General features: G+C 43.2%; 1 protein-coding gene across 1 annotated transcript in view; it reads right to left on the reverse strand.

Annotated features, from left to right (window-relative positions):
* nrxn2b (neurexin 2b) overlaps nucleotides 1-16,441 on the reverse strand; it is a 383,071-nt gene extending 366,630 nt beyond the window's left edge. The window contains 2 exon segments of the mRNA XM_081353640.1: nucleotides 14,585-14,614; nucleotides 16,411-16,441. The gene's annotated coding sequence lies outside the window, so the exon portion shown is untranslated.
* Nucleotides 16,442-20,699: the final 4,258 nt, after the last annotated feature.

Below are 20,699 nucleotides of genomic sequence, written 5' to 3' on the forward strand. Positions count from 1 at the left end.
ATGTGAAGCTGTCACACGGACCGGGTCCCGGACCCCAGACTAGATCTGAGTTCAGATGCACTGGAACTGCGGCCCGGTTCACGTGAATGTCGAAGTGCACACTTGTTCCGGAAGTAAAGTAAGTCACGCGAGTGTTTTAGCTGATTACGACGTCATTACTTTAGGCTGAACCACTCCAGCACTCAGGATAGTGTGAGAGTGTGATGCTGTTTATTGATTGACTAGAGAAATAATGTTTGGGTATTTCTGTGACACTGATGATCATCAGACCATGTTTATCTGAGTACACATTCAGAGTAAAACAGTGTCGTCTGAGGGTTAGATGTGTGTGTCACTCTGAGGTGGTGTTCATCATTTACTCCCTCTCACATTCACAATCTGCTAACGAGGCAAAACAGAGACTGAATAATTAGTGACCTCTTTTTGCTCTCACAAGCACACACACACACACACACACACACACACACACACACACACCCACACCCACACACACTCTCTCTCACACACACACACACACACACACACACACACACACACACACACACATGCACACTGACATGGCTCTTGGAAATACTGTATTGGTGTGAATTATGGACGGTCAGAGACGATGTGTTGCGGTTCTCAAGATGTTTGGAGATGCTTGTGTCTAATGTGTCTGACTGCAAATACATCACACACACACACACACACACGTCTGACTGCAAATACAACACAGCTCACGGATGCCAGCGTCTGCCTTCCTGAGGAGGACCTGATGTTGTAAATATTAATGAGCATCTTAAGAGGAGACATGTGAAGACGAACATGCCTCAGTCCTTCAGGTGTGTGTGTGTCGTGTGTGTGTGACTGCAGTTGGGCAGAATAACACTCCTCTCTTAAACATGCAGATGGCATCAGGGTAAACAAGCCTAACTTACTATTCCTCAAGCTAAACCCTGATCTCGTATCCCGAAGGACGTCTGAGGGACATTTATTAACAAGAGCATCTGTGACTCCATGAGCTCGATCACCAACACAGTCATTACACACTATTCTTCGGAAAATCAAAAACTGCATTGACTCCTGCAGGTCGCATCAGTGTAACGTTTTATTGTTGCATACCGAAATAGTGTAAAATTTTGGTAAATGAAATGTTTAGAAACATTATAAACACTATAAAGATGTATTTTAATTGCCGTCAGTCTAAAAATGTAATTGCATTCAGAACAGAACAGGAATAAAAAATAGAGTATGAAACAAACCTCTCGGTTACTGATCATTCCCTGAAGAAGGGAACGGAGACATTACGTCGATACTGACATATTGGGGTCTTACTTTAGCCTAGAAATCTAGACGCACCCTAGCGGCAGCAAAATGTATTTTGGCAGCCAGTCTAGTCTAGCAACTCTCCGTTGACTTTCGAGCTGGAAAAAACAAACTCAGGTCAGGCCAATCACATCGTGTATAGAGTAGGCGGGGCGGGCTTAACATAATGACGACAGAGTTGCGACGGTTCCCTGCTACTTGAAAACAAAGAATGACGGCTGCTGCTGGGGAACAGTCTTTCGAATCAGCTTTGGCCGCGACTCTGGAGGACTTGGAGTCAAGCTTTTATTTGAGAAAAGAGCAAACAACGGCACTTAAGTCATTTTTTAAAAAGGAAGATGTGTTCGGAGTTTTGCCGACTGGATACGGCAAAAGTTTAATATACCAACTAGCCTTCTTCGTTGCTCTGATTGGTTGTAGCGCTATCCTATGCATGCAGAGGGATTTTGAGAGACAATTGTTTATCTCGCCCCTCGGATTGAGCCGTGCCAATGGTGAGTTGCCAGACCTAACATCTTGATGTAGGTCTGGCTTGCCAGGATAGTCTTACTTGCTAGCCTCGATCACCTCTGAGTATTAAGAAAATGGGCCAATGAATATTGCCGAGTGAGATTTGCATGCCGAGCCGCTCCTGTTTATACGGATATATCTAAGCTGGCCAGCAACTCACTCAGGTTTATGCTGAGGAGCCGAGACAGGGATCCCGGCCTTTCCCTCTCATGTTCCTCATTCAGGGAACGAGGGTTACATCAGTAAACGAGATATTCCCATTCAAGTCAAGTTGTCACCTTTATTTATATAGCGCTTTTTACAATACAGATTGTTTCACAGCAGCTTTACAGAGATAACTGGAAAATAATGCAACAAAGTTTTGTAAGAACTGATTTTCCTGCTAAGACAAAACTCACCCTGCAATAAAGCCATAAAACGCACCCTGGACAGAAGATAGCAAAGACAGAGCAGAGGACATTGTCCTGTCCAAACTTTTCTCCTTCCTTATCTCTGCATCCCCCTCTCCCTCCACCCTTCCTCTCCCCCTGATTCAAGTCACCAAAAGATCACTAAGAATATCTATATATCACATATGATGTATCTTGTGAATCCTGTTCTCCTCTCTGGGTGATGTCTCTTCAAGATATCTCCCGAAACCAGGTGCCACCCCCTGGGGTACATGAATTGACCCAAACATATTGGTACAACCCTTTTGTTCTGGTCTGGGTATTTAAGGGTAGGTGACAGAGCAGTCTTTTTTATTTTATTTTTTTATTTAACCTTTATTTAACCAGATGATCTCATTGAGATTTAAAACCTCTTTTTCAAGAGAGACCTAGCCAAAATGGCAGCATATTAACAGTGCATCTTTGGGACCCTTTAACCAGGAACATCCCCCATACAGTGCTGATTCACTGTTTTGAATCTTTATTTACTATCATTCCTTGTTGTTTATATTGTTACATTTTCTCGCACGCGCTCGCGCCATCCGTACCTGCAGTCTTTTTTCTCTCTCTCTCTCTCTATAATCGATGCAGCCTAACATTGAATTATAAAAGTCTATAATGTATTATGTGAATGCTAGGTCAGAGAGATGTGTCTTTAGTCTAGCTTTGAACTGACAGAGTGTGTCTGCTTCCCGGACAATGGTAGGAAGACTGTTCCAAAGTTTTGGTGCTAAATAGGAACAGGATCTACCACCAGTAGTCGATTTTGATATTCTAGGTATTATCAACTGGCCGGAATTTTGAGATCGCAATAGACGTGAAGGACTATAATGCGTTAAGAGCTCGCTCAAGCACTGCGGAGCTAAACCATTTAGTGCTTTGTAAGTAATCAGCAATGTTTTAAAATGTGTACGATGTTTAATAGGGAGCCAATGCAGTGTTGACAGAACTGGGCGAATATGGTCATACTTCCTGGTTCTGGTAAGAACTCGAGCTGCTGCGTTTTGGACCAGCTGTAGTTTGTTTATTAAGCGTGCAGGGCAACCACCCAGTAGAGCATTACAATAATCTAAAAATATTTAGATATATTTTTAAGATGGAAAAATGCGGTTTTACAGATACTAGACATGTGACTTTCAAATGAAAGACTGGTATCAAAGAGCACACCCAGGTTCCTAACCGACGACGAAGACTTAACAGAGCAGCCATCAAGTGTTAGACAGTATTCTAGGTTATTACGTAAGAAAGTTTTTTTGTCCAATAATTAGAATCTCTGTTTTTTCAGAATTAAGTAGTAGGAAATTACTAGTCATCCAATTTTTTATATCCGCTATTCATTTCGTTAATTTTGTGAACTGATAAGTTTCGTCAGGGTGTGAAGAAATATAGAACTGAGTATCGTCAGCATAACAGTGAAAACGTCTCGGGTTACGACTGAGCACTGAGACGCTGCATCGAGAATCGACACATTGGGGAACGCCTTCAGCGTGACGCGTCTGAAGCCTGTATGGAACTAGTCCAATCTTGATTGGTGTTACGTGATGACGTCACCCGTGACGTCGCATGTGAAGGTGAAGCGGAAGCTATAAAAAGGACACCGGAACATAACAGCGCTAGCTTTCAATTGGTCAAAGCAAGTCGTTCTCAGGAGCGCGAAAAGTGTGGCCGAGGGACGCAGCGTCTCGTTCCCTTCTCAGGGAACGAGGGTACAGTCGTAACCCGAGACGTTCCCTTTCGAGGGAACTCGCGCTGCGTCGAGAATCGACACATTGGGGAACGAAATGCCCACTGTGCCACACTGAGAGAATACGCCCTGGTATGAAGCAATCTGGCATACTCAAAACGAGAGAACCCGTGAACCCGGTGTAGAGGGCAGATCCAAACTGTAGTGTTTTATAAAAGTGTGAGGGGAAGCCCAGCCTGCAGCATCACAGACCTCTTGGAGGGAAACTCCTGCTAGCAGAGCTTTAGAGGAAGCCATCCCTCTAGTGGAGTGGGCTTTTAACGCTAGAGGTGAAGGCAAACCACGCACCTCGTAAGCTGAAGAAATTGTTTCCACTATCCATCTGCTAATAGTTTGTTTTGAAGCAGGTGACCCTTTCCTTGGGGACCCAAAGCACACAAGTAGTTGATCCGATTTCCTCCAGCCCGAAGTTCTTTGCACATAGATTTCCAGGGCCCGGATCGGGCATAGTAGATGTAATTTAGCTTGCTCATCCGACACATGCGGTGGAGGATGAAAGGCCTGGAGAATTATGGACCGTGCCACATTAGACGGCACCTTAGGCACATAGCCAGGTCTAGGGTGGAGAATAGCCTTTACTCTGCCGGGAGCGAACTCGAGGCAGGAAGGAGCGACAGATAGAGCCTGCAGGTCCCCTACTCTTTTTAGGGACGTGATGGCGAGCAGGAACGCTATTTTAGCAGACATAAATTTCTCAGTCACCTCATCCAAAGGTTCAAAGGGTGCCACAGATAACCCCTCAAGAACCACTGTCAGGTCCCACGTGGGGACCCTAGACTGGATGACAGGCCTCATCCTCCTAACTCCACGAAGGAAACGTACTATAAGTGGGTGTCTCCCCAAAGTGCCCACCCCTAAAGGCATGTGGAAGGCAGCTAAGGCCGCCACATAGACCTTAAGCGTGGACGGGGAGAGCCCGTCCGAGAAACGACTCTGAAGGAACTCCAGCACTGAAGCCACCGGGCAGTTAACTGGGTCCACTTGATGTTCTCTGCACCATAAAGTGAATACATTCCATTTTAACGCATACAGTTTCCTCGTGGAGGGGGCTCTAGAGTTTAAAATGGTCTCGACAACCTCAGTTGAGAGACCGACATTTAAGAGTTGGTCCCCCTCAGGGGCCAAACCCACAGCTTCCATAGCTCTGGTCGAGGGTGGAAAATTGTGCCCTCGGCCTGAGACAGAAGGTCTCTCCTGATCGGAATTTGCCACGGAGGACCTGCTAGGAGAACCATAATGTCCGAAAACCACACTCGGGCCGGCCAGTACGGGGCTACTAGGAGCAGGCTGATCCCGTACCGCCGGACTCTCTCTAGAACCCCTGGGAGCAGAGCAACCGGGGGAAATGCGTACAGACGAAGCCTCGGCCACGTCTGCACCATGGCATCCAGTCCGAGAGGAGCTGAAAGCGTGAGGGAGTACCAGAGCGGACAGTGGGTGTTCTCTTGAGAGGCGAACAGGTCCACTTCCGCCTGACCAAATTCCCTCCATATCAACTCCACCACCTCGGGGTGGAGTCTCCATTCCCCGGGCCTCAGCCCCTGCCTCGACAGGATGTCTGCCCCCACATTGCTGTCCCCAGGGATAAACATTGCGTGAAAGAAGTTTCCCCTGGGCCCATAGAAGAACCTGATGCGCCAGTCTGCACAGAGGGCGCGATCTCAGGCCCCCCTGTCGATTTATATATGACACCACCGACATATTGTCTTTTCGCACTAGAACATGATGGCCTCTGAGATCCGGAAGGAAATGTCTGAGGGCCAGACACACTGCCATCATCTCCAAGCAATTGATGTGCCAAGAAAGATGATGGTCCTTCCAAGTACCCCTGGTGTAGCGGCCTTCCATAACCGCACCCCAGCCTGTGAGGGAGGCATCCGTGGTTAGAATCTTTCTCTGACACGGTGCCCCCAACACAGGACCTAGGGACAGGAACCCTGGTTTCTTCCACATGACCAAAAAACTAAGGCATCTGCGCGTTACTTTGATTGTGCGAAAAGGGTTGCCCCTCGGGGAAAACCCTCTGGTCCTGAGCCACCACTGCAGGGCCCTCATGTACAGCAGGCCAAAAGGAATCACGTTGGACGCTGCTGCCATAAGGCCCAACACCCTCTGAAAGTGTTTGACAGTGATGGCCTGGCCTAACTTGAGACTCGTTACTGTGTTCAAGATAGTATCTACCCGAGCAGGAGACAACTGTGCCCACATCGTGATAGAATCCCACACTACCCCCAGGAAAGTGGTTCTCTGTAGAGGAATTAAGGAACTTTTCTTGGCATTGAGTCTTAAACCTAAGCACCTTAGATGGTTCAGAACAACATCTCGATGTTGAACCGCCATCTCTACCGACTGTGCCAAAATGAGCCAGTCGTCGATATAATTGAGGATGCGAATGCCTTGAAGTCTCAGAGGAGCAAGGGCCGCATCCATGCATTTCGTGAAGGTGCGAGGAGACAGTGCTAGGCCGAATGGAAGAACTCTTTACTGATACGCCTTTCCCCCGAAAGCGAATCTTAGGAACTTCCTTTGTTGGGGAAGGATGGAAATATGGAAGTAAGCATCTTTCAGATCTATCGTGACAAACCAGTCCTCGGACCTGATCTGACTCACAATAAGAGGTATAGTCAACATTTTGAACCTGTATCTCCTCAGAGACCAGTTCAATAATCTTAGATCTATTATAGGTCGTAACCCCCCATCCTTTTTGGGAACTATAAAATACCGACTGTAGAACCCGGCTTCCCTTTCCTGAAGAGGAACTTGCTCTATGGCCTCCTTTGCTAAGAGGGACTGAACCTCTTGCTCCATAACCTGACCCTGCTCTGGGCTGACCAGTGTGTGAACCACCCCACTGAATCTTGGTGGACGATACTCGAACTGAATTCTGTACCCCTTTTCCACTGTGCGCAGGACCCACTGAGATATATTTCGAAGACCCTTCCAGGTGTCTAGATAATCTACTAGGGGGATCAGTCTCTCGGGACTGACCTCGGGTGTTGTAATTGAAATATCGGTGGCCTGAAGCATTCGTTTGGCAGGAACTAACCGACATAATTTTATTGCAGGCCTCGTGAGAGGGAACGCAATCGACAGAGCCGCATCGTTTTCGGGCGGACACTGCGATTTGCATTCGCTGAAAACCGATGTGTCCCGAAGCGCACGTAGCGGCGGGGAGCACACATCGATTTCCTGAGGGCTCCGTGAAGGAGCTTGATGTTGTTGCTCTATCACGGGGGGGACCACCCTCAGAGGCCTGCGCAACGCGTCAGGACCTCTTCGCCGAAGCCTTCCTCGCCTGAATGACAGTCCTCAGATCTGTCCTAGGCCCAGACGACTTCGGCTGAGAGTGTTGCCCTCGGACCCAGACCTTCCTCGGGGGGGCACGAGAAGCAACACTCTCCTTCTGCTGCTGCAGGTGTGAGGAGCTGGCGGCTGCCTCCTGGGACTGCCCCCTGGCAGCAGACCCATGAGACTTGGAACGACGGCGGGGAATGAGATGCTTTAGAGCGGCTGATTGTCGTTTCGTCTCCTGAAACCGATCGACGACAGTGTTGACTGCGTCGCCGAAAAGGCCAGAAGACGAAATCGGGTCATCGAGGAGGAAAGCCCTGTCCTTCTCCCCGATGCCCGACAGATTTAACCATAGGTGTCTCTCCGTGGCTACCAGTGCTGCCATAGAGCGGCCAATGGCGCGGGCCGTCTCTTTGGTAGCACGGAGAGACAAATCGACCGCTCAACGCATTTCTCGAATCTCATCGAACGAAACCTCCCCGCCGTCGTCCACCTCTTTTAGGAGGTTGGCCTGGTACGCCTGCAAAAGCCCCATAGTGTGCAGGCATGCACCAGCCCGACCTGCCACCATATATGCCTTCCCAACAAGCGCCGAAGTGGTACGGCAGGGCTTGGAGGGAAGCGCCGGGGCTCTCAGGGACGATGCAGCATCGGGCAAAAGATGAGATGCAAAATTCTCTTCAACCCGGGGCATCGTCCCATAGCCCTTCTCTTTCGACCCCACAATACTGGAATATATATGTACATTGGGGCTGGAGAGACGAGAAGAGAAGGGCTTATTCCACGATCTTGACACCTCGGTGTGGAGATCGGGAAAAAAATGGGAGAGACCGGCGCGAAGGTTGTGGCCGGGCTTGCAGGAAGCACTCATCAATCATACTTTTTTTCGTCGCTTCCTGCTTATCTGGGGGCCATTCTATATTTAATTTACCCACAGCCCGGGTTACAACCTCCAGCAACTCCTCAAAGGCAGGAGAATGTGATGATGGAGCTTCACTTTCTCCTGCCTCGATGTTCAAACTATCTGACCCCTCAGAACCAGACAATTCGAACATCGGGTCCTCCTCGCGGGCGGAAGAAGCCGCTGGGCGGGCTTCCACCTCGCGAGCAGGACCGTGGGAACTGGCCGATGAATGTTGGGAAAGGGCCGCGGCCGTCTCAACATTATCAGCCAGATCCTTTTGCGATCCCCATGAATGCAAGCGCCGCGCTGCCTCGAGAGACGCGGGACCTGATCCATGGGGAGCGCGTGCCTGGCCTGATTCATCGAACAGACCGAGGCGGGAGCGGAGCGTTCTCAGGGGCATTAGATCACAGTTTGCACAGACAGCGCCCTCGAGCGCTGCCCGTGCATGCTCCACTCCGAGACAAACAACACAGAGCACGTGTGTGTCACCCTCGCTCAAATAGCGCGGGCAAGGAGACGCACACTGTCTGAAATGCTTCTCTTTCTCCATCAAAATACCTTTTACCGAACAAACAACACCAAATAAGACACACAGTCACATATAACGCTTGCTGAAGAACAGAAAGCTAGCGCTGTTATGTTCCGGTGTCCTTTTTATAGCTTCCGCTTCACCGTCACATGCGACGTCATCACGTAACACCAATCAAGATTGGACTAGTTCCATACAGGCTTCAGACGCGTCACGCTGAAGGCGTTCCCCAATGTGTCGATTCTCGACGCAGCGCAAGTTCCCTCGAAAGGGAACTAATGCCATGCTTCCTAATGATATCTCCTAAGGGTAGCATGTACAGAGTGAACAGCAGCGGTCCTAGTACTGAGCCTTGTGGTACGTCATACTGAACTTGTGATCGATGAGACATCTCTTCATTTACTGCTACAAACTGATAACGGTCAGATAAGTATGATTTAAACCATGCTAATGCAATTCCACTAATGCCAACATAATTTTCGAGTCTATTTAAAAGAATGTTGTGGTCAATAGTATCAAATGCAGCACTAAGATCGAGTAACACTAATAGCGAGATACAACCACGATCGGATAATAAGAGCAAATCATTTGTGACTCTAATGAGAGCAGTCTCAGTACTATGGTACGGTCTAAATCCTGACTGGAAATCTTCACAGATATAATTTCTTTCTAGAAAGGAACACAGTTGTGAGGGTACCGCCTTTTCTAGTGTCTTTGACAGAAAAGGTAGATTCGAGACCGGCCTGTAATTGACTAATTCTGTACGATCAAGTTGCGTTTTTTAACAAGCGGTTTAATCATAGCCAGCTTAAAAGTTTTTGGTACATATCCTAATGACAAAGATGAATTAATGATATTAAGAAGAGGATCTATGACCTCTGGAAGCATCTCTTTCAGTAGCTTAGTCGGTATAGGGTCTAACATACATGCTGTCGATTTAGATGATCTAACGAGTTTAGCAATTCTTCCTCTTCTATAGCAATGAATGAATCAAATGTTTCCTTAGGGAGACTACAATGCACTGCCTGATGCGATACTGTAGTAGACGGTTGCATAGTAATAATTTTCTCCCTAATGTGATCAATCTTATAAGTGAAGAAGTTCATAAATTCATTACTGCTGTGCTGCTTGGAAACTTCTGGGGTTGAAGCTTTATTTTTCGTTAGTTTAGCCATTCAAATAAATACCTAGGGTTTTGTTTATTTTATTCTAATAGGGTTGAAAAATAAGCAGATCTAGCAGCTTTTAAAGCTTCTCTGTAAGTAATCGAGCTCTCTTTCCATGAAATGCGAAATACCTCTAGTTTTGTTTTCTTCCAGTTGCGCTCCATTTTTCTGGCTGCTCTCTTAAGGGCCTGAGTGTGCTCGTTGTACCACGGCGTTGGACTATTTTCTTTAATCTTCTTTAAGCGCAACGGAGCAACTGTGTCTAAAGTGCTGGAAAAGAGAGAGTTAAAAGTTTCTGTCGCAATATCGAGTTCTTCTAAGCTATCTGGGATGCTGAGAAGATGAAACTGATCAGAAAGATTATTGATAAAGCAATCTTTAGTGGCAGAAGTGATAGGTCTAACATATTTGTAACACGGAGTCGGCTTTGCAGCCTTGGCTAAATGAAGTTTACACAAGACTAGGTAATGATCTGAGATGTCATCGCTCTACTGCAGAATTTCAAAGGCATTAACATTGATTCCATGTGATAATATTAGATCTAGAATATGATTACGACGATGAGTAGGTCCTGACACGTGTTGTCTAACTCAAATAGAGTTCAGAATATCTTTAAATGCCAATCCCAATGCATCTTTTTCGTTATCTACATGTATATTAAAATCACAAACAATTAGGACTTTATCTGCAGCCAATACTAACTCTGATAGAAAGTCAGCAAATTCTTTGATAAAGTCTGTATGGTGCCCTGGTGGCCTGTATACAGTAGCCAGCACAAATCTCAAACGTGATTTATCATTTACACTATATCTTGTTACATTAAGCACCAACGCTTTAAAAGAATTATATTTGAAACTAGACTTCTTAGTAATTCAGGAAATATTACTTTAAATTATAGCAGCACCTCCCCCTTTGCCTTTCAGACGAGGTTCATGTTTATAACAGTAATCTTGTGGGGTGGACTCATTTAAAGTAATATAATTGTTTGGTTTTAGCCAGGTTTCTGTCAAACACAGCACATCTAGATTATAGTCAGTAATCATATCATTAACAATAAGTGCTTTTGAAGTAAGGGATTGAATATTCAGCAACCCGAGTTTTATCATTTGCTCATCTGTATTATAGCTGTTTTTTATTTGTTGAACATCAATTATATTTTTACCCTTAGAAGGGTTTGGAAGTTTTTCGTATGTCCTAATTCGGGGAACAGACACACTCTCTATGTGATGATATCTAGGTGAAAGATGCTCTATGTGATGGGACTTATCTGACCTTGGTGACGCGAGGCCGCTAGCAGACGGTCGGTTTAGCCAGTCTGTCTGCTTCCTGACCTGAGCCCCAGATTGTCATGTTTGAGCTCTAAGACTTATGTGCCATATTAGAGAGAGAAGAGCAGCACCATCCCAGGAGGGATGAATACCATCTCTTTTCAACAGGTCAGGTCTGCCCCAAAAACTTTTCCAATTGTCTATGAATTCTATATTATTTTGCGGACACCACTTAGAAAACCAGCCATTGAGTGAGGACAATCTACTAAGTATCTAATTACTCCTGCAAACAGGAAGGGGGCTAGAGCAAATTACAGTGCCTGGCATCGTACTTGCGAGTTCACACACCTCTTTAACATTAATTTTAGTGATCTCCGACATCATTAGTGCCGACATGAATAATAATCTTAGAGAATTTACGATTAGTATTAGCCAGCACTTTTAAATTTGCTTTGATGTCAGGCGCTCTGGCTCCCGGCAGACATGTGACTGTGGTGGCTGGTGTCTCTATTTTCACGTTCCGTGTAATAGAATCGCCAATAACTAGGGCACATTCAACAGGATTCTCAGTGAGTGCGTTCTCGAGCCATCAGGCACTGTTTTGTGCGGATGGGCAGCCGGAGTGCGTTCAGGGTTTTCTGTTAGAACGGTGAAGTGGCTAACTAACTTTAGCTATACAATAGCTTTATTCTAGAGCTGCTGTAAAGCCAAAACAAAATCTCTGCTGTAAATCTCTGTTACTGTTATTATTATCACTGTAAAGCTGCTTTGAAACAATTCATATTGTTAAAAGCGTTATATAAATGAAGGTGACTTGACTTGATGCTCGAGGAGTTCTTTGGAGGGGTCCTCGATTCGCCTGTGGAGTGTGAACGGGCTCACAGAGCCCTGGCACTTAAACCCCCACCCAACCAGCGGCCAAGACCGGTCATCATTCATCTCCTCAGGTTCCAGGTAAAGGACAAGATCATCCGCCATTCCCGGACCATGAGGGGTAGGCTGAAATTCCGGGACCATCCCATCCTTGTGTTTGAGGATTATCCCCTAGAGGTTGTGGAGCAGCGGAATGAGTTCAAGCAGCGAGGGTTCAAGGCGGTCCTGCTGTACCCGGCCAGGCTTTATATCAAGCTGGAGTCGGGAGGTAGGAAACACTTTCCCACGGTAGCTGAGGCTGAAGCCTTCATTGTCTCCTTGCCCTCGCGGAACACCTAAGATCATAGTTTGCCCAAATTCATGCGACGACGATGGCAAGCCAGTAGGCTACGACTTACTGTCGTTTGAAGTACAGTTCCTATTTTATTCCGTTTTCCATTGATCTGTTTGCCTCTACTTTTGCTGATTATGGGCGACAGTCTCTCTATCATGACTTAATGTTTCCAATAGCCTACTCCCCTTTACGGGAGGCTCGAACCTTGTTTCCAGGCAGGAGGGGCGGAGAGGTGAGAGACATTTTGCTTTTCATTTTCAAGAGGCTACTTTTTTTTTGCGAGTCGGCGCTGATGAATGCGGCGTGGTAAAAATTGCTTACACAATGGTACTAGAATACTTCTTTGTGTGTGTGTTGTGTGTATGTGCGTGTGTTTGGTTGCTCAGAGTGTGTTTGCGGCTACCACCGTGTCAATGTCTCAATGTAATCCCAGAAAACTCCATGATCAATCTGTACTCTTTATATTATGGGTTTTGATGATTTCAATATCGTTGGAGATTCTCAGCACTACATTGATATGGGTGGCAATACTACTTGTAATGTTTTTGACCCTGATAACTTCAGAAGCCTAAACAAACATCATTCTGATTTAGCCTCCCTACTGTCTAACTCAAGCTGTCATTCTGATGTTATTGGGTGTAGTGAAACCTGACTTAATGACTTTTCAAATGCCGATTTACTTAACCTCGATGGGTACAATCTACATATTAAGAACATACCAAATAGAACAGGTGGAGGGGTCTGCTTTTATGTTAAGAGCAGTCTCCAAGTAAATACCTGTGATTTTTATTTGGAGGATGACCACTGTGAGTCTTTATTCATTGAGATTAACAATTATGACAAAACATTTATTGTCGGTGTACTCTATCGCCCACCAGACTCTGCTCTTGACACATTTTGCTGTAAACTGGAAGATCTATCGTGAGACAGCAATCGTGGCCATCAGATGAAGGCCAGAAAAGGGCCGCATCCAGGAAAACACACAGACGGAAAGACATCTTTAAAAAGACACTCGCCGCCTGTGCTTGCTCTTTTTTTTTTAGGCAAATCTGCTGTTTTGCGCCGAGGAGTGGATCACTACACTTAACTGTGCAAATTCTCTATTTCTGAATGGCAAAATATTTCTGAATGTGCCCTTTCACCAGCGAGAAAGATCTCCTCTCATACGCATGCTCTTTTAGATCAGGATGAATGCACTTTTGATCAAGAGCAAGCACTTTTGATCAGTCATTTTTACAAGTTCAGTGAGGAAAAACACAGACGGGATTAAAATTACAAAGTATGTCTGTGAAACACAAATCAATCTCCGGGGAAAAGTAGTGCTTTCAAAACTGGCCTGAAATTCAAAAGCAGGAGCGTTGGACGACAAACACCATCACATCTCGCTTCCATCACTTTGATTACCAGTATTAACTCGTGACCAACCCAAAGCAGAAAACTGAGTGATGTGAAAACACTGATGTGAGAGAAGAAACAGTTCTGAGAGGAAGATCAGTTAAATAATGAGAGTCATTGAGCTCAAAACAAATGAAACAACAACCAGTTGAGACCAAACATACAGGCCTTTTAAATGTGTGACAGACAGTAAAATAAACTAGTCCTCATGAATAAACTAAACAGAGATAGTTCAGTCAAAAAACATCATTCTGTCATCATTTACTGTCCTTCGTGTTGTTCTAAAAACCTGTATGACTTTTTGATTTTTGATGTGTTTTTATGAACATTGGGAACAAAAAAACACAGACATTCAGTGAATGATATTTCCCAGAAATGAACGTCATATGGGTTTGAACGATGACAGAACGATCGTTTCAGTTAAACAGATGAGAAAATGCTTGAGTCAATGACTAGTGATATAAAACAGACAGTCTGGTTATAATACTGCATCAGAAAACCACTCAGATCAATCAATCAACGCTGAGGAACAGAGCAGATCTAACACTAAACGAGTGAATAATTGCCAAACAATGAGAATGTCCACAGAACGAGAGTCTGTGCATTCTGAACACAAGCATTTCGTCATGTCAACCCCAGCGAGAGCGAGACAGAAGAGCGTTACCTGTGTCTGGGAGGTCAGAGGTCAGAGGTCTTCAGACAGCCGTACAGTATGATGAGAGGGGGACATACAGTAAGGGTGAGAGAGAGAGAGAGAGAGAGAGAGAGAGAGAGAGAGACCCACAGATCTGATTCCTCACTAAACAAAATAATGGAAAACGGAATGAACCATACCTTGGCTGTTTAACGTCAGGTGCGCCAGACCTTGAAGGAAAGAACAGAAACAAAAGAAAAAAATGAAAAAAGAAGAAGGTCATAAAAAGGCACGGGAAGAAATCAAGCATTGTCACAAGGTTGGACTGCAGTTTGTGACAGACATCCCGGGGCACGCGTGGATGTCAAAGATCAACTCAAAGCAAAACGGGAAAAGAAAGAAGAGAGAGAGAGAGAGAGAAAGAGAGAGAGAAAGAGGAAATAAAGTCTGAACCAAACAAACAAACGAACGAACGAACGAACGAACGAGTGAACGCTTCTTGAGTGAGGTGGGGATTGGAAAAAAAAGCATTTCATTCAGTGCAACCCCCGAAGGCCATTGCTCGCTCAAATGCTTTTTTCCCCTCTGGTCTTATGGAAACACACACACACACAACTGTTTGGCAGAGTTCAAGAGCGTCTCGTCTGCTCTCATCTGAAGCATTCATCTACAACCGCTCCGTTCCAACTCAAACACATCATTATACGGGCTAAACGGCTCGGTCAGCGCTAACCCACCAGCGGACCGGCTCACGGCTTCACCAGAGCCCTTCTGACTGGATCACTGATGTGGTCCTCAAACACATCTACTCAAACACATCTGACTGGACCACTGATGTAGTCCTCAAAGACATCTACTCAAACACATCTGACTGGACCCCTACTGTAGTCCTCAAACTCATCTACTCAAACACATCTGACTGGACCCCTACTGTAGTCCTCAAACACATCTACTCAAACACATCATTATACGGGCTAAACAGCTCGGTCAACGCTAACCCACCAGCGGACCGGCTCACGGCTTCACCAGAGCCCTTCTGACTGGACCACTGATGTGGTCCTCAAACACATCTACTCAAACACATCTGACTGGACCACTGATGTAGTCCTCAAAGACATCTACTCAAACACATCATTATACGGGCTAAACAGCTCGGTCAGCGCTAACCCACCAGCGGACCGGCTCACGGCTTCACCAGAGCCCTTCTGGCTGGATCACTGATGTGGTCCTCAAACACATCTACTCAAACATTTCAGTTTCAGCGGAAATAAAATATAAACATTAGATTAAAAATGTAAACTGAATGAAAATTACAAATCCTGCCTTGGCAACTAACTGAAATAAGTTCATGTAGAAGCACTAACATAACCAAAGGCAAATAAATAAAAAATAAAACTCAAATAACAATAAAAACAAATTAAGCTACAGTAACATTTCAAAAAGAACAACAATTTATAAAAATGCAAAAGCACAAAACACAATTTGCAACAATTTGCACAAGGTTACATTAGTTAAACTTGTTAGTTTAGAAGTACTTCAAAAGCATTCAATGTAATTTTACTAATACATGATTGAAATCAAAAGTTGTATCTGAGCTGACATGAACTAACAATGAATGGTTATAGTTTCAATAAACAATGCATTAACTAAAATTAACTAATGGACCTTGTTGTAATGTGTTAGCACAAATTACTCAACAGATTTAATGAAAAAATATAAAAATAAAAGCTAGTTCAAAATATTAATAAAAACTATGATTGTTTATTAATGATAGTAAAATACCACTGGCCCAGTGTAAACACGGCAGCGCAGGACTTATTCTAGTTTTATTCCAGACTCGACACCAAAACTGTTTACATATGAAAAACTGTGATCATATGATGTTTTTTGAGGATATCCATGTTGACATCCTCCTCATTTACTATCACACATCAACAACCAATCATACGTCAGCATTTCTCCACTCTTTTAAAGCAGTGTTGTACTTCTTTTCCTCCTCGAGATCCATTCTTGAGTCGCGACCCACCTGATGATTCTGTGAATCCAGCAAACTGGAGATGAAGTCATGAACACGTCTTCTGCAACACAAAAGGGTTTTTACATTCAACAGCTCCAGAGACGCAAGACACATTCGGTGTTCCAGACACTCACTGCATTAAGGAGAGATTACATCCAAGAGCAAATTTCACCAGCTCTCTGCTACTCAACATAGAGTACGTGTCATCTATCTGTCTATCTATCTATCTATCTATCTATCTATCTATCTATCTATCTATCTATCTATCTATCTATCTATCTATCTATCTATCTATCTATCTATCTATCTATCTATCTATCTATCTATCTGTCTATCTATCTGTCTGTCTGTCTGTCTATCTGTCTATCTATCTATCTATCTATCTATCTATCTATCTATCTATCTATCTATCTATCTATCTATCTATCTATCTATCCATCTATCTATCTATCTATCTATCTATCTATCTATCTATCTATCTATCTATCTGTCTGTCTGTCTGTCTGTCTGTCTGTCTATCTGTCTATTTATCTATCTATCTATCTATCTATTGTTGAAGATTTTATTATTTAGAAAATAAGTAATTCAACTGGTTTTAATACACTATTATTTCCTTGTCTGTGGGTGACTTTGGCTGACTTTGGAACCTGAGAGCACAAGCTGTTGTTACAGCAGAAAATTCTATTTCAGTAATGTCACATGGTACAAAACTATTTCTCAAAATACCTATAGAATGTATTACCATGTTTGGGACAAGGAGAGGGTATATACGTTTGCTGGGCAATCTTTCTGGAGGGTCTTTCTGCAGAGGGACACTCGGCTTTGTTTGTTAATAAAGTCTAATTTTTTCTGATGTCAAATATCTTTGAAGTCATTTCCCTGAAAAGAATTAAACCACAACAAATGGCGCCCAACGTGGGGCTTGGCTTAGGAGCTGAAGGAGCCACAAAGGGATCGCTGGTGACTCACACAGACAGTGGCCGCTGTACTTTGAGGTGAGCAGTTTTTGCTTTTGAATAAGGTGTGTGTTAGTCACCAGTGGCCCGGATGTGGTAAGAAAAGCTTCTCCAAATTTAAAGAACTTAAAAAGTGAAAAGGAGTGTTTGATATCAGAAAAATTGCATGCATTGTCTTTGTATGTCAAGTAGTTTGTAAAGGCGCGGGGGAGCTCCCAATAGCGTTTTACCATTATTTATGCAATCCGGTGAGGATTTTATGAATACTGGTACTGCTGGTTTGGCGCAAGGATTTGTATTTACTGATAAAGGATATCAGTGGTTTATCTGTGCTTACTTTGAGAAGTATAGCATGTGCACAGATGGTTAGCTCACGGATACCGCTTTGTTAAACAAAGTTTTAACGAAGGACTGCTATGGGTGAAGCTGGAAAAATAGAGGTTTTAAAAGTCTATAGGTTTAGGTAGCGGTTACCGCCTTGAATGCATGTGCAAGGGTCTGCTCAGGCTATCTAAATCCTAGGAATAGGATAGTTAAAAGTGTCATTGTACTAAGGAGTGAATATTTTAATGTATTGTTCAGATCTGACAGAGAAGGGAAAAAAATAAGTGTGTTAGATCATGTTGGTGTGCCTGTAGGATCCTGTGACTGTGCCTGTGGTTGAAAATAAGTGACCTCTGACCCTGGTTGCTTGAAGGGACAGAGAATGTGTGAATGACCTGTGAATGAAGGGACTGAAATGGTGTGTATTAAAAAAGAAAAAAAGAAAAGTAAGGGAAAACAATTGTTTCAAGATATTAGCTTAGCAGAATATTGTAGTATAAAATAAGTTAAAATAATAAGATATATAGTTAATCAATAAATGTAATGATAAATATTAATAGATGAATATAAATATGATTGCACGTGCTTAATATATTATATATTATATCTGAAGACGTCTAAAATTTGTATCTCATTATCCCTGAAGACAGTGTGGAAAAAGTATTCCATTGCAGATTAATAAGTTTGTGTTAAGAGAAAAATAACTGGTGCAGTGTGCTGAAGGTTAGCGAGATTGAGTGACCAAGTTTCAAAAGTCAAAAATACTTTACAGAAGTTGATGAGAGTAAAAAATAAGAGGAATTCCTTGATGATAGTTGAGAAACATACTAGATTATTGTGAACACAGCATGCAAATATAGAAAAAGTCTGATTTTATGATAGGGAAAATTATTTAATTGAATTATTCTCAGATCATCAGAGTTATATTATTGCTGATATATAAAAACAGAACTAGCTTGCTTTTTCCTGCAATGAAGAACTGCTTACTAATAGAATAAGGGAACTGCTATGGTCAACCAGTGAGATTTTTATATAAAAGAACCAGTGAAAAGATGCAGGTTAAAAAAGTGGCATGTAGATAAAGAGCTAATAGCTTATATGTAAAAGTTCAATTTGACTCATACAGATCTCTGAGTGTTCAAATTGCAGATGGAAACAGAGCCCTGTGGAAGCAACAAGAGGGCAAAGGGCAAAGACATGAATGCAGAGACACTGACACAGAGAAGAAGAGAGTGGGTGAGGGGTTCTCAGCTCCCCTCCTGAAGTTCAAAAAGACCCAAAAAGACTGAGTTAATGGAAAGACTGGAAAAGGTGAATCTTTCACTTGAGACTTTTCCTAAAGACAAAGACTAATCCTGAGATGCAAAACTGTTACAGGATTGATCAAAATCCCAAACTGAGAAGAGACAGAGAAGCAGCAGAGCCTATATTCCACTCTGCAATGGCCATTGAGTCACAGCAAGGCTGAAAAACATGTCAACAGACACTGATCTAAAAAAAGAAGAACTGACCCTTACGGGGCACACAGGTGTGACAAACCTAATGAACACTCTAGAGACTGCTTCAAATTTAGTTCATTATTATATTAACTTAATTCATTCTGATTATTCACTGGTCTCATGGCAATTCTTTATATTCTCTGCTAAACTAACCCTCTCTGCTCTTTCAATAGGTACAATTCCAGCTCTATAAGAAAAGAAAATACAGAGAAGTGGGTGCTGAACTCACAAAATAGTTCAAACTGAGGCTGGATTTGGTATAGTGAGGGCTATTATATTAGACAACTATAGGGCTAAAAGCATGATAGAATTATTCACTGGCAAAGAAAAAGATAGACACAAAATGTCAGAGAATGATTATTTTTGTCTGCAAAACAAAAACACTGGTCACTCCATCTTGTTTTAATATTTTTATAGAGATAAATTGGAGAAGGATAAATAACTCCAAAAGTCCAAAAATTATGAAATTAAAAATGCTGTCAAAACTGGGATAATGAGATGGAAATGTTATTGGCCATGGATCCAAGATTAGGCAGAGATCTCCAATTGTATTCTTAAAGAAGCTCATGAGCAAAAAACAGAAAGAAAATGAAAAAGTAGACCAAACAAATGACAAAATGCATTTGAGAAATTACAATTGGCTGTCTTACTCTCAACTGCACCATACTAAGGCCTATTATTCTGAAATATTTAATCTATTAGAGTTTGGGAAAAAAACAAGAAAAAAGGGATTATAACAACAGTGGTAAACTAAGCATTAACATAACTGACAATTCTGAATAGTGTTTGAATAGCTGTTGTTGTCTGTCAGACCTTTGGAATTCCACAGCTAAAATTATAAGTTCCGCATTTAGAGCACAACCTGCGGAAGAAGAATGTGTGATGGCCGATGAGTGACTGAGTATGAATGGAGAGAGAGATGGTGTACACCAAGGCAAATCAATTATTTTGCCTACAGCTGTATCTAAATTTCATATGTGGGCCCACAGGGCATATTCTGCCCAATAAAAAAATGACCATGGATGGATTTGGTTAATTTCCAGGTCGAAACTGTAGTGACAATAGAAAAAAAAAATAGAAAAAAAAATTGTAAAAAAAAAAAAAAAAAAAAAAAAAAAAAACAGTACTATATTTTGCGCAGCGCCTAACACATCTGACTTTCCTTTCAGAATATCATGATGGAGCATAACACATCTGACTTTCTTTTCAGAATATCATGAAGGAGCTGACGTTTTGTCAAAAGTATGAAATATTGTCTTGTAACTTTTGTCTTTTAGCAAAGTGGGTTGAGTGTTGTCCAAGTCTGATAACTAGTATGCTGATAGTGGGACTCAAAACAATAACTGAGCTGAATTGACTAATTGTAAAAAAGTAATATAGGGGTAAAGCCCTACTGCTAATGAGCAGAAAACCCCCAAAAGGGGACAGAACACCACTCAGCCCACATGATCATTTTACAGGTGACACCAAGAAGGACAATGGAGCAGATGAGCAGATGATTTAAAATGTTGTTGTCACT

This window comes from Scardinius erythrophthalmus, assembly GCF_964197995.2.
Source record: "Scardinius erythrophthalmus genome assembly, chromosome: 2".
Classification (NCBI taxonomy): domain Eukaryota; kingdom Metazoa; phylum Chordata; class Actinopteri; order Cypriniformes; family Leuciscidae; genus Scardinius; species Scardinius erythrophthalmus.